At 40.0% G+C, this 13,894-nt stretch overlaps 1 protein-coding gene and 1 non-coding gene across 2 annotated transcripts in view; both read right to left on the minus strand.

The window, feature by feature from the left end:
* The window catches only part of LOC122549032 (charged multivesicular body protein 4b-like), a 45,449-nt gene that overhangs the window by 30,097 nt on the left and 1,458 nt on the right, over positions 1 to 13,894 (minus strand). The window lies entirely within an intron of this gene.
* LOC122549617 lies at positions 529 to 647 on the minus strand. Its single transcript, XR_006311614.1, has one exon. It is a non-coding gene; the product is annotated as a 5S ribosomal RNA (ribosomal RNA).

A 13,894-nucleotide genomic window follows, 5' to 3' on the forward strand; every position in this document is an offset into this window, starting at 1 on the left:
CCGAACCAGAGGACACCGCTTAAAAATACGGGGTAGACCATTTAGGACAGAGATGAGGAGAAACTTCTTCACCCAGAGAGTGGTGGCTGTGTGGAATGCTCTGCCCCAGAGGGCAGTGGAGGCCCAGTCTCTGGATTCATTTAAGAAAGAGTTGGATAGAGCTCTCAAGGATAGTGGAATCAAGGGTTATGGAGATAAGGCAGGAACAGGATACTGATTAAGGATGATCAGCCATGATCATATTGAATGGTGGTGCAGGCTGGAAGGGCAGAATGGCCAACTCCTGCACCTATTGTCTATTGTCCGCCTTTCCTGACTGCCACCCGCAGACAGCGTGCAGCCCCAATCCCTTTCTTTCCGCCTTTCTTGCTGATTTTGGCAGCGCTCCGCTCTCCTCCCCTCCGTGTCTCGTGCCTGCAGGAGACTGATGCCAGGCACAGCAGCAGCAGCAAAAATAACCTGCCGCTCCATTGCCTGGCACAAGACAAGTGCAGAGGGGTGACTTGAGCAGCCACTGCTGGCGGAAAAAGCCTACTGCACCTGGTATTCCCAGGCGGTTTCCCATCCAAGTACTAACCAGGCCTGAGTCTGCTTAGCTTCCGAGATCAGACGTGATCGGGCGTTTTCAGACTAGTATGGCTGTAGGCGCTGGCCCCTGCCTTTTCTCCCTACTTCAAGGCGTGCTGGCCAGCCACATTTTCTTTCTTGCTCTTTCTCTTTATCCCCTTTGGCTTTTTTTTCTCTTTTCTCTTTGCTCTTCCTCCTCCGTGCGTGCTTCCCTCCCTCCGTCCCTCCAGCTGCCTTTCAGGCCAGCCCTTGCCCACCAGGCTCCTGTAGTCTCCCACATCCCCACACAGGCGAACTGCAAGCCCTCCCCCTGCTTCATAGGGCCGCAGCCTGCATTCTCTCATCCTTCCACACTCCTCCACCCCTCCATTTCGGAATGCCAGGCACTGACCATTGGGGTACCGCACGGATCAGTACTGGGACCGCAGCTTTTTACAATCTATCTTCAGGATATACAAGATGGTATTCGCAATAACATTCGCAAATTTCATCAGCTGGGTGGCAGGGTGAAATGTGATGAGGATGTTAGGAGATTACAGGGTGACCTGGACAAGTTAGGTGAGTGCTCAGATGCATGGCAGATGCACTTTCACGTGGATAAATGGATCCTTATCCACTTTGGTGGCAAGGACAGGAAGGCAGATTACCACCTAAGTGGAATCAATTTAGGTAAAGGGGCAGTACAGAGAGATCTGGGGGTTCTTGTACACCACTCAATGAAGGTAAGCATGCAGGTACAGCAGGTAGTGAAGAAGGCTAATAGTATGCTGGCCTTCATAACAAGAGGAATTGAGTATAGAGGCAAAGAAGTGCTTCTGCAGCTGTACAGGGCCCTGGTGAGACCACACCTGGAGTACTGTGTGCAGTTCTGGTCTCCAAATTTGAGGAGAGACATTCTGGCTATTGAGGGAATGCAGCGTAGGTTCACGAGGTCAATTCCTGGAATGGTGGGACTACCTTACACTGAAAGACTGGGGGCGACTGGGCTGTATACCCTTGAGTTTAGAAGACTGAGAGGGGATCTGATTGAGACGTATAAGATTATGAAAGGACTGGACACTCTGGCAACATGTTTCCGCTGATGGGTGAGTGCCGAACCAGAGGACACAGCTTAAAAATACGGGGTAGACCATTTAGGACAGAGATGAGGAGAAACTTCTTCACCCAGAGAGTGGTGGCTGTGTGGAATGCTCTGCCCCAGAGGACAGTGGAGTCCCCAGTCTCTGGATTCATTTAAGAAAGAGTTGGATAGAGCTCTCAAAGATAGTGGAATCAAGGGTTATGGAGATAAGGCAGGAACAGGATACTGATTAGGAATGATCAGCCATGATCATGTTGAATGGCGGTGCAGGCTCAAAGGGCTGAATGGCCTACTCCTGCACCTATTGTCTATTGTCATATCCAGCCTATTCTGATGCAAATTATAGGATCCTTGTTAGTACTTATAAAAGTGGATTCTAATGAAGCGTTTCGTGTACACATCAAAATCAAGGTGTAGTGTAGGTTTACTAGAACAATTTGAGCGTTAGGAAACAATATTGACAAACATTAGGAAATAATTTTGAATATTCTGATAATCCAACCAATGCAGTAGAGTGATGAAACAATAGCTAATTTAATTGCAGACATATTAATTACATACTAACAACACAGTGACATACTAATTACTTCAGAAATCCTTTTCTCTAAAATTGGTAGCTTGTCACATGTAGTTATTACTTGGCTAATTTCAGAACACTGTGCCAGATACCTTTATGCAGAATCATTAGGAATTTTGCTACAGTTGCAACATGGTAAATTATTACCCATCAATCCAGAAAAATAAGTTTATAACTTAAAGGTTTAAATCTAAAACCTCCTAACTTCTGTGGAGGTACTAAAAGAACAAGAAACTGGGCATCAGTATATCTGTTCTGAACCTCTAGCACAACAACAACAATATTAAATAACAAAACAATGCTGGAGATCACAGTGGATCAGGTAGCATCCATACAGAAAGCAAGCTAACATTTCAAGTCTAGGTGACTCTTCAAAGCTCTCCATGGATGCTGCCTGACCTGCTGTGATCTCCAGCATTTTTTTGTTTCAGTACAGATTCCAGCATGTGCAGTAATTTGCTCCAATGTCAAATATCATCTGCAAAAGCAGTACCTCTTAGAATGCCTGACGTACAGTTGATGAATGATTTAGGAAGACAGAGAAAAATGTTTTGAATGTTGTCAAAAATATATACGGCTTTAATGATTCATAATGCGTGATTTCAATAACTTTTGTTTATATTTGACATCACATTCAAATGTTACCCATCATTTCTAAAAAAAAATCTTTAAAATATTATAGCATCAGATTCTGTATAAGCAAAATGCTGACTTGTTACTCTGCAGTAAATTCATATTTAGGGACAGAAAGGAAGCTTCTAGGAAAGAGAAAAGAATAGTCCCAGAAATTAAACCATTGGTCAAATGTGACTTACAGGTGCCAAGATGATCTAACAGAAAGGAGGATTACAGGTTTACGTAGCATTTTATCACAGAGCAGGCCAAAGAAGACAAAAGATTTGAAGATGTTCTTTCTGCAAGTATGAAGGAAGTGAATTAACTTGAAGTGATCTGTCAAGAGAAACAGAGGTACCCAATTAAGACATGCAAAATAAAATCAGGAAATTCATGCATTAAAATAAAAACATCTAAGTGCACACTTTCCTTTCTTTCACATATTTAACAATGAACAAATTAATTTATAAAATCTAGTTTATTAACAAATAACTATTAACCCTGGACAAGTAGTGGTGTGTGTGTGTGTGTGTATACACGTGCGTGAAAGTGTTTCCAAATTAGAATATTCCTCAACATATAACATTAACTCTCCAAGTATATAGCATTACACAACAGGCTTGCTTTCTGGAATGTAATTAGTACAAATTTTATACTTTCATAATGTGGAGGAAAATGTACTCAATACAGCCTAAACAAAAAAATACTATTCAAACGAAAGAATTAAAATAATGTACTGTATAATTTTGTTCCGTTTCATTTCAATCTTACTATTGGTTTTTAATAATTTTTATTGATAAACAAGTACTGTACTTAACATTAAAGCAATGCTACTGATCCTGAGATCCACTCTTAAAATATGGAGCCTGCTTAGCATATTTTAATATATATCAGACAACTGAAGAAATTTCAACCTACCATAATTACCACACCCATTCCAAGTTCACTCCTTTCTACAATTATACTAGCTTACCTGTAAAATACTAAATGCGATAGCTGTTCTACAAGGGTTCTTAATGAAGGTCTGATTTTCCAGGGCTCCACAAGATGGTTTAAAATTAAGTTTTTATTGACACCATTGATCTGGCCACAAAAAGATTTGCTTTTAACAACTGATCAGCAGCCCTCCCATCAGTGACATTCCAAAGATGCAGCACTAATTTTCAGTCAGAACCTCGAAGTGCTTTCAGTGATTTTTGGACATCACAGGCAATGAAGTTAACTGATTAAAGACTGTCATTTGTGGTGCTAGGCACCTCAGGAGGAGTGACAAATGGATCATTTACTGAGCACTCTGGCTGATAGTTGCAAATCATTCAGATTTGTCTTCGCACTTTCATGTTGAGCTGTTCCAACATTGATGATGGGTGTTAGTGGCGCCAATTCCTCTTCCTTCTTGAGTTACTTGTTCGTTTTGGGCTGTTCACAGGACTAGAATGTCAGCTACCCATTCACCAAAGCAAATCTGTGGAGTTCCTAAATCAGGCGCTAATACTCTAAATACTTCATTTAGATACGATCTGAAATCCTGAGTGTACCACAAGCAGGATTGCTGCAATCAGCCAAATGAAAAAGTATACTTCTCCCTTCTAAAGCAAGTGGGCATCAAGGGCAAATATCAGAAAATCCTGAGCCTTTTGCATTTACCCATAAGATTATAAGATATAGGAGCATAATTAGGCCATTTGGCCCATTTAGTCTGTTCCACTATTCAATCATAGCTGATGTGTTTCTCAGCCCCATTCTCTCACCTTCTCTCCATCGTAACCCTTGATCCCCCCTTACTAATCAAGAAATTATCTATCTCTGCCCTAAAAATACTCAATTACTTTGCCTCCACGGCCTTCTAAGGCAAATTCATCACCCAGTTGAAAGAATTCCTCTTCATCCCAGTTCTAAAGGGTCATCCCTTCACTCCAAGGCTGTGCCCTCAGTTCCTGGTGTCTCATACTAGTATAGACATCCAAAGCTCTCAATTTTCTATAAGTTTCAATGAGGCCTCCGCTCTAATACTTCAAAACTCTATTGAGTATAGACCCAGAGTCCTCATATGACAAGCTCTTAATTCCTGGGATGACTCTTGTGAACCTCCTCTGCATCCCCTTCAAGGCTAGCACTTTCTTCCTTGGAAACAGGGCCCCAAAACTGTACACAATGTTCCAAATGTGGTTTGACTAGAGCCTTAAACAGCCTCAGCAGTACATCCCTCCTCTTCTATTCCAGCCCCCTCAAAATGAATTATAACATTAAATTTGCCTTCCAAACTGCCATGTAACCTGCACATGAACGCTAGGAGAATCCTTTTGTGCTTCAGATTTCCGAAGTCATTCACTTTAAGAAAATAGTCTGTGTGTCTATTATTCCTACCATAGTACATAAACTCTTACTTTCCCACACTGTGTTCCAATTGCTAGTTCTTTGCCCACTTTCCTAGCCTGTCACCGAATGATTTGGCCTCTACAGATTTCTGCAGCAGGTGACGTCACAACCAAAAGTACCTGTAGAATTTTCTTGAACAATGGTTTAGAAAATCCTTAGAAATGACTTTTCATGCTGAAAAGTTATTTTTTGTAGGAAACAGAATCTGTCATCTTACCAAAAACCTTTAAAATTTTTAAAACTTGTTTCGATGCATTTCCCATAATGGAAGCTGATTAGATGACTACTATTAATTGTCACTATTTGAATATGGAACAATTGTATCCATAAAGCTTATCCATATGACTTATTATACACTTAACTCTAATATAACTACGATGGGCAAACAACCCAAGAAAGGAAAATAAAGAAAAATACAAGTGATAAAGTGGTCCACAGCATTTTTAACTATCAAATCACTCTGGACGCACCTTGAAAAATAGGTGTCCTCATCTAGCATGAAAAACACATAAGCATTCATACACTTTCAAGTGCATCTAAAGTACTCATTTATGTCTAAAAGAATAGATAAAATGAGGATTTTCATTAGAAGAGCATTGAAGATTAGTTATACATTTTGGTTGTTCAGGCTTTGATATTTCAAATGAAAATACTTTGTTCTAACTTCGCAATTCCAAAATAAGAAACTTCATGTGGTCACATACATCATTGCTAATTGATACATGAGCAAAAATTAGTAAAACTGTAACAACATGCTGCAGAAATTAATGTATTTATTTAGCAGAATAAGCACAATAAAAAACATCCTAAGGCATTTCCTTGTAAATGTTATCAAGCAATATTCACACCAAGCCACAAAAAGAAATAGATATGAAGAAAGGTCTTAAAACAGTGTTAGATGTGACTCAGGTCTTAGCACTCTTGCCTTAGAGTCAGAAGGTTATGGGGTCAACTCCAAATGCAGACAAATACAAAATCAAGGATGATCCTTTAGTGCAATAGTAAAGAAGTGTTGCCTTTTCAATTGGATGTCAAACCAAGTCCCTTACTGCACTAAAAGACTTCATTGCATGATATGAAAGAAGATCAGGAAGATGTATTGGTCAATATCTATTCCTCAATCAATGTCCAAAAATCAGATTTGTTCCTCACTACACTTCTATATCAAGTAAGTGTTTGCAAAACACTATGAAATGTTCCAAGGATTTTTGACTGAATAATTTCATGCAATTCATTGGACACCCAAATTTCACCAGCAAATCTCAACATACAAATTTGACAAAATAATTGATGGTAATTAATTGTTATTTACATAAATAGGAACATTGTATTTTCAAATAGAGGCTGTTGACTTTGGCTTGTTTCCTATCATGGTGGCACTTTTTTTCAGCAAGGGGTTTTTAGAAGTTCTGACAGGATTAGGGCTTGCTCAATGTCATGTCATATTGATAGGTGGAATTTAAATTCAATTAATGAAATCTGCAACTTAAAATAAGGTTTAGTAATGGAGACCATGGAACTGTCATAGATTGTTTTAAAAGGTTACCATGACAAACTCCTACAGATGTCCTGGAGATGATATGACTGTCCTCCAATCACTACTATCTTCCTTTGTACTAAATAAGACTCCAATGAGCAGAGATTTTCCCTTATTCCTACTGACTCTGGTTTTGCTGGAGTACCTCATGTCATACATGGTGAAACACAGCCTTGATGGCAAATGCAGTCACTTTTATTTGACCTTGCTGGTCACTTCACTCACGACCCTTTTACAGCCTTGGTTCAAAATGAACAAAAGTGCTGAATTATTTGACCTTCATTTTGAACAAAATGGCCAATGAGCATCAATAAGCAGGCTATTGCTAAGAAACCGCTGTTTGATAGCACTGTTGAAAACAACTTCTATCACTTTTATGGTGATCAGGAGTAGACTGTTAAGGCAGTAATTGGCCAGGTTGGACTTGTCCTGCTTCTCATGTATTGACGTTCCAATTTTCCACATTGAGGAGTGGCTGACAGTATTGTAGATGTACTGGAAAAGCACCAGACATTCTGAAGCACATAACCCCAGTACAATTGCATGAACACTGTCAGGACCAACAGTCTTTGCAATGCCCAGTGCCTATTGTGGTTTCTTGATAACATAAGGACACTCAAATTGGTTGAAGACTTATCTGCATTACTGGGCTCCTTAGCCAAAAGGACATTGTGGAGCCGCGGGCAGAGATTTTTGTAGCCACAGGAGGTGCCAGAAGACTGAAGAGTGGCAAATGTTGTACCTTTATTTAAGAAAGGCTGCAAGGAGAAGCCTGGGAACTACAGACCGGTGACTCTGACATTAGTGGTACGTAAGATGTTGGATGGGATTCTGGTGGTGTTCTGACAGGCAAAATTTACATGCATTTGGAAAGGCAAGGATTGATCAGCAATAGCCAGCATAGCATTGTGTCTCACAAACTTGATGGAGATTTTTTTTTGAGGATATGACCAAGAAGATAGAGGAGGGCAGATCGGTAGACATTGGTAGACAGACTTTAGTCCGGTTTTGGACAAGGTTCTGAGTGGTAGACTGGTAAGTAAATCACGTGGTATTCAGGGTGAGCTTGCCAATTGCATAGAAAATTGGCTTGAAGGAGGGAGACAGAGGGTATTGGTGGAGGGTTGCAACCAGCATGTTTCGCAGGGACTAGTGTTGGGTGCATTATAATTAGTCATTTATATAAATTATGTGGATAAGAATATAGGAAGCATGGTGAGTAAGTTTGAATATGACACAAAAATTGCTATAATGGACAGTGAAGACAGTTATCTAAGATTACTAAGGGATTTTGATCAAAAGAGACAAGGGACCGAGGAGTGGCAGATGGAGTTTAATTTGGATAAATTGTAGTAAGACGAACAAGGGAAGGACTTACACAGTCAACGGTAAGATCTTGTGGAATATTGTCGAACAGAGAGACCTAGGGGTTCAGGTACACAGTTTCTTGAAAGTTGTGTAACAGGTAGACAGGGTGGTAAAGACTTGTCTTTATTACTCATACCACTGAACATTATAGTTGGGATGTCATGTTGCAATTGTACGGATGTTGGTGAGACCACTTTGGAGTACTGTGTAAAGCTCTAGTCACCTTGCTATAGTAAGGATATTAAATTGGAGAGTGTAGAGAAGATCTACAGCAGCAGCTGCTTTGGGACAGCGTACAATGGTGCAGACAGACCCGGTGTACATGTAGGATCTCACAGGTACTGCCCTTCTCACTACCAGCCAAGCAATGTCTTGGTGTTTGTTGGAAAGTTCTGGTGATGAAGCATACAAGCCATGAGGTTACACATTATGCTTAAGCATAATTCTGCTGCAGCTGAAAGCCTACAACCCTTTATGGATGCCCAACTGAATTGCTAGATCAGTTTAAAGTCTTTCCCATTTCACATCAATGACAATGCCACTTAACAAATTGGAGGATATTCTTAACACAAAGGTGGCATATCATACCCACAAGGGCTGTGCAGAGGTCACTCTTACCAATACTGTCACAAGTAGAGCCATCTGTGGTAGGCTGATTGGGGAGCATGAGGTTAAATATTTTTCACTCTTGCTGGCTCCTTCACCACCTGCCACAGACGTAGTCCAACAGCTATGTCCTTCATGACTCAACTAGCTCAGTTACTAGTGGTACGGGTGGGTCACTGTTGGTGATAAACATTGAAGTCATCCTGTTCCTTCAAGTGATATTCAATATGGAGGAATACTGATTCCTCATCCAAGATGGGTTTGATGTTGGGAGGGGGGAACTTGGTAACCATGTTTCCTCATTCATGCTTGGCCTGACACCATCACACTTCATGGGGTCAACAGTCAATATTGAGGTCTTCCAATGCCCTCCCAACTGTCTACCATTGACCTGTCACCTGTTGTGTTTGTCCTACTATTAGTCAGTAAATACCCAGGGTGATGGTGTTGCCTGGTATGTAGCATGTAAAGTATGATTCACTGAGTTTCCATGTCAGATTGATGTTTGATTGGTCTGTAAGATAGCACTCCCAATTTTGGCACTAGCCCCAAGATATTGATGAGGGCACTGCAAGATTGACAGGATGGAGACTGTCAATGTCACATCCAGTGCTTCAATATCAGGTGGTTTCTCAATTTTCAAAATTAATTCTCATAGCATCTATTATGTGAAACTTTGTCAAAAACCTATTGGAAATTTAAAGACAATATTAACCACGTCATCATTTACAACTTAAATCACATCAGCCCAGTACAATATGCCAATAACAGATCTATCTCCATGCATTAGCCAATGGTTCTTCAAATGCTAAATTCTTTTCCTCTGGATTCTTGCCTCAGTTTTCCAGCTTTAGTTATTAGGCTGACTAAATTACAGTTGTCTTGTTTGTCATACTCCCTTTTTTAAACCAATGTAAGATTTGCAATCTTGTAGCTTGCTTGCAACATCCCATATTGCAAGACTGTGGATAGACCCTCAGTGATTTCCACCCTTCTTTAAACAGGTATATAGTTATTTTTAAATCACCTTAGGCTGGGCAAAAATTGGTTGCCATATTTGTCATTAATGTAATGACTTTAATGCAAAAATACTTAATTGAAATGCTTTGAGAGTTTGAAGGAAGTGAAAGACAACTTATAAACAGAAGTTCCTTTTTAACTCCTTCTTAGTATATGGAAAATGGGGATAAGCTACATAAAGTGCTGAGGAGGACAATTGTAAGATTAGGATGGATCTGGAAAGGAATCCAACAGTGATCAATAATTCTCATCAGACATTAAGCCCATACACCTCTAAACCCTTCCTAATCATATACCCATCCATATACCTTTTAATTGCTGCAATTGTATGAGCCTCCACCACTTCCTCTGGCAGCCTATTCCACACATGCACCACCCTCTGCGTGAAAAAGGTTGCCCCTTAAGTCTCTTTTATATCTTTCCCCTCTCACCCTAAATCTTTGCCCATTAACTCTGGACTCCCCGACCTAGTCTATTTAGCCTATCCATACCCCACATGATTTTATAAACCTCTATAAAGGTCACCCCTCAGCCTCCAACACTCCAGGGAAAACAGCCCAAGCCTATTCAACCTCTCCCTATAGATCAAATCCTCAAACCCTTGCAACATCCTTGTAAATCTTTTCTGAACCCTTTCAAGTTTCACAACATCCTTCCGATAAGAGGGACACCAAAATTGCATGCAATATTCCAACAGTGGCCTTGCCGCAACTTGACCTCCCAACTCCTGTCCTCAATATTCTGACCAATAAGGGAAAGCATACCAAACGCCTTCTTCACTATCCTATCTACCTGCTACTCTACTTTCAAAGAGCTATGAACCTGCTCTCCAAGGTCTCTGTTCAGCAACACCCCCAGGACCTTACCATTAAGTGTATTAGTCCTGCTAAGATTTGCTTTTCCAAAATGGAGCATCTTGCATTTATCTAAATTAAAATCCATCTGCCAGTCCTCAGATCCACTGGCCCTAAATGATTTATCTTGTACCCTTAGACAGTGACCCCTGGCTCTGCATTTCCGGCAGCATTAAGAACACACTTGCTGTACTTAGCTTGTTACAACATTTTTGGATTTCTATGAGATGCCTCCTCATTCTTCTGTCCTCCAGCAAATATAATCCCAACCGATTCAACCTTTCCTTACACATTCAGTTCTGTCATCCCAGGAAGCAGGAGAAAGTGAGGACTGCAGATGCAGTCCTGATGAAGAGTTTCTGCTCGAAACATTGATTCTCCTGCTTTTTTCTAAGATTAGATTCCCTACAGTGTGGAAAGAGGTCCTTCACGTCGGTCCAACACGTCCACACCGACCCTCCAAAGAGTAACCCACGCAGACCCATTTCCCTTTGACTAATGCACCTAGCACTATGGGCAATTTCCCATGGCCAATTCACCTGACATGCACATCTTTGGACTGTGGGAGCAAACCCACACAGACACAGGGAGAATGTGCAAACTCCACACAGAGTTACTCAAGGCTAGAATCGAACCTGGGTCCCTGGCACTGTGAGGCAGCAATGCTAACCACTGAGCTACCATGCCGTCCGTCAGATGCTGCCTGACTGGCTGTGCTTTTCCAGCACCATTTTTTGACTCTCATCCCACAAATCAATCTGGTAAACCTTCACTACACTCTCTTTGAAACAAGAATAATTTTCCTCGAGGAGAAGACCAAAACTAATGTGGTCTCACTGCTGCACTGTATAATAGCAGCAAGACATCTTCACTCCTTTTCATGAATCCTCTCGCTATGAAGGCCAACATATGTTTTGCCTTCTTGACAGTCTGCTGTACCTGCATACTTACCTTCATTGACTAGTGTACAAACACACCCAGGCCTTGTTACATATTCCCCTCCTTCAATTTAAAGCCATTCAGTTAATAATCTACTTTCCTATTTTTCCTATCAAAATGGATAATATCACACTCATCCAAACTATAATGCATCTGCCCTGCAGTTACCCACTCAGTTTGTCTAAATCACATTTAAAGCATCCCTGCATCCTCCTCACAGCTTACTCACCCACCCAAACACCTTCATAATCATATTTAAATACAAAATTTAGTAAAACTTGTTTTGATTAAGGATAGTTGGGAGAACCTGAACTGCTACATGTAGAAAAAAGTATAAGCTAGTTCAAGCAGAACACAGAGCACTACTTTCATTAATAATTCTTTGGTATATTTTGAGATTGAAAGGACATTCGGTTTAGATCTCTTCAAAATTGAATTGGACAGATTGTTCAGAGAATCATTTCATCAGTTACAATTTTTTTAGAATTGTAGAAAGAGACAACAGATGAATATATGGTCTTTTCAGATATAGGTTCATGGAATAGTGCCAGAAAATTCTAAATATAAAACTTTATTGAGAGTTGTCAGCTGTCCTTCGACTCAAGGATTACCTGTACTCAGATTGCAGGTTTCTGCCGTGAGTCTTTGGGATTTGTTTCCTATTCTTTCCTTCTCTGCCACCACTCTACTTCATTATGGAGATGCTGCAACTCAAAGTATGATTCAATTTGATGGACAAGTTGTCCTCATTTTGAAAGATGGGCAGAAGCTCCACTATCATTAATGTGAATGCTATTATGTTCAAGGAAAGTTACAGGCTGTCTTTAAAGTGCCTTTGTTACCCCTCCCTGGAATATTGGCCATGTGAAATTTGAGAAACAGTAAACAGTGGCTGACTGCCTTAAGCAAGACCACTATGTACACACCTTTATAACTAACCATTTCGTTCTTATAGTTCACTTCTCAGAAAAAGGAGTAATTCAATGGCAATGGACAAGAAGTAATGCAAGATGACTAGGAAATGTAAAGCATGGTCACTATTAACTCATTTATAATTCTCTATTACGTACTCTTACAAAAAATTAAAAATAACATACATTAACTTAGGAAATGCTTGTATTTCTTTTACTTTCCATACAGATTTTAGTGTTGCATAATACTTGGAATGTAAAGGCAGGTCTTTCACAATGCAACTTTTAACTCTGTAACTGTTGCATCAGTTTTGTGCTCCCAATAATTTAGCCTGAAGTTTCTCACACAGCGAAGTAACCAAATTGCCCCATAACACTATTCTACATCAATTTCCCTTTTATGTTCTAGCTTTCTCTTCTCCGTGGACACACACCAATTTTTAATTTTATGGCTATACAATTATCGTGCCATTATTCTTTGCCTGCTGGCACTTTTTATTGCCAGTTTTGTAATACAAATACATTTTATATATACATCTGCCTTTAATGTATGTTTGACATATCATAAGTTTGCTTAGCTCAAATCAATCTTTAGACTGTAGTTCTAGTCAATCCAGACACTGGAATATGCCCAACTGATATGTTGCAACTTCCTAAGCAATCGTTGTGTTCTTGGTTCACTATCCCTGGATTAGAAAACTTGGTATTTCCAGTTGTTTCAATTAGCTATCTGCAGCTAAATTTATGTTTGCATAGGGCCATTTGGCTTTAGGATGAAGGGAGAAATAGTGTTAATCAACAGAGTTTATTCTTGTCATTGTGTCTATTAGAAACAGTATTTACATATCTGGGGTTAAAAAGGGCCCTAACCTTTTCATTATCACTGTCGGTGGAGATGGTAGCACAGTGGCAATATCACTGGACTAGTAATCTCGAGCCCCAGGCTAATGTTCTGGAGATATGATTCAAACCCCATCATGGCAAAATTTGAATTCACTAAAAAGCTGGCTTAATGACAACCATATAACCCCTGTCAACTATCATCAACCGTTAGTAAATGTACTTAAATGATTTAGAGAAGGAAATCTATCATCCTTATCTCATCTGGCCCATATGTGGTAGCAGATCCACAGCAACATGATTGAGTCTTAAAATGCCCTCGGGGTGATTAAGAATCAAGAATAAATGCTGGCTTAGGCTGCAAAATAAAAAGTGCTTGCTTTTCTTATTTTTTTCCTAATGCATATTTTTCTTATCATTGGGTATGTTAAAGGTACAATACAGGTTATTACCAATACTGTCATTCTTTATGAAAGTGCACTGCTAAATACTTTATCATTATGTTTTTGACAATACTAATTTTGATGTTCCTTGGCCTTGACATTTCAATCTTGCTGTCAATCGATTTGTCACACTTGTTCAGTGAACAGGATAGTTAAC

This window comes from Chiloscyllium plagiosum, chromosome 4 (genome assembly GCF_004010195.1).
Source record: "Chiloscyllium plagiosum isolate BGI_BamShark_2017 chromosome 4, ASM401019v2, whole genome shotgun sequence".
Lineage (NCBI taxonomy): Eukaryota > Metazoa > Chordata > Chondrichthyes > Orectolobiformes > Hemiscylliidae > Chiloscyllium > Chiloscyllium plagiosum.